Here is a 1,840-nt window from a genome sequence, read left to right as displayed (position 1 = left end):
TTCCAAAAGAATACAACTGGAAATTTCAGAAGTAGATTAAATCAATCGTGATTTACCATATAAAGCCGTGCAACATGTATAATGTGTGTGTGTGTATGTGTGTGTGTGTGTGTGTGTGTGTGTGTGTGTGTGTGTGTGTGTGTGTGTGTGTGTTTATGTTTGGGTGTGTCCTTTCTTACTCCCCATTATTGCTCTCGATCCTCTGAATTCGTATGTGCATGTGAATGTGTGCACGTGTATCCAATGTCCTTTTTATATTGGGAAGAGGAAGAGCATTCAGAATAATTCACAAACACTTCTTTAGAATTTGAGCCTTGTCGGTCAAACCTAGAGCCCTAAAAAGTAGCAGCTATTGAATATTTTTCAACATCTTTGTTCAGTCTCATTACATTTTGGAGGACTAAAAAAAAAAAGAACCAACGAAAGCAACGATAACGAAGTTAAATTAATTCTTGAATGATTATGTGAAAGCGTGTTTGGCATATTTCTTGTTGCAGTTCTGGTGTCAGTCCTAAGCACTTAACAACAATATACTAGTTGAGAATTGGGATCTAATTTTTTATTATGTCTGTCTTCACTAGAACTGATTGGGAGAGAGAGAGGGAGAGAGAAAGAGACAGACAGACAGACAGGCAGACAGACAGACAGACAGACAGACAGACAGACAGACAGACAGACAGACAGACAGACAGAAGTGGGCGCGGCCGGGTTACGGTGAGAGGAGGGGGGGTCTGTTGTTCACCCTCAGAGAGCTCTTACACATCTAGAACTTTGTGAAATTATCGCTAGTTTGTAGTTAACACGTACAATGTCACCTTAGCAGAGACTGTGCCCATTATTTTGGAACTTCACGGGGACCGTAAAGAGATGGTTCCAGTACGGAACGGGATAGAGGGTGCCCACGTCCCTCGTGACTCATTGAAACAGAGGAAGATAGGACTAACGCTAACATTACTAAAACGCAATCCCACATCATCACTCATCACCACCATTATATCTAAAATCAACATCGCGCTCAGATCAATGACTTACATCTATAATCCTAGAATCTCTATCTGCAATAGCAGTTACTTGTTATATTAAGTACGCACGTAATGCACCATTGAACACTATCATTACGCCTTTTTTTCTACTAACCAGATGGCGTCAATCTCATATAAAAGGGCAAGAGATTTTTTTAATCGTCATAGTGTGTAGGAATGTCTGTTGTGAGGTCAGGGATCTCACATGTTTTTCTGTTACCACCAAATCCTGTCAAAACAAGAGCTTGACTGAAAAAAAATCCAAAAGAACAAACAAAAATAGTTTTCTGAACAAGATTTCTTACAGGAGTGGAGACTCTTAAAATAGATTATATGTGGATCAATAATGAGCGACAACACACTAAGAGTGATTTCAAATCACCATGGAGGTTGTGTGCTAGGCCTACCGTTTCGGTTTGTGCTTCATTATGAGCGTCTTTGCTATCTGTATCAAGAGCCATGAATGGATGGATGTCATATTTTACGGCTGTTGATCCTGATAAGACAAAGACTGATAATCAAACAACAGTTTGGAAATGCCGCACAAAGGGATGTATGATGACAGTCTCAAGCCTGTTGAACGCCGAGGGAAAGCTAAAGTTAGTATCAAATACCATTCAAACTAATGATAATAACCATGCCTCTTCAAAAAAGCTGTTCGCTATTCCAGAGTTGGAAAATGTATAGTTTGGTAAACAATAGAGTTAATATTACTCGCTATTCCAGTGTTAGAAAATCTACAGTTTGGTAAATAATAGAGTTAATTTGCTCGCTATCCCCGTGTCCTTCCGTTTCGAGTCAGTCATACAAAGCTCTAG

Source organism: Aplysia californica, unplaced genomic scaffold, assembly GCF_000002075.1.
Source record: "Aplysia californica isolate F4 #8 unplaced genomic scaffold, AplCal3.0 scaffold01008, whole genome shotgun sequence".
In the NCBI taxonomy this organism is placed as follows: domain Eukaryota; kingdom Metazoa; phylum Mollusca; class Gastropoda; order Aplysiida; family Aplysiidae; genus Aplysia; species Aplysia californica.
This window is presented reverse-complemented; position numbering follows the sequence as displayed.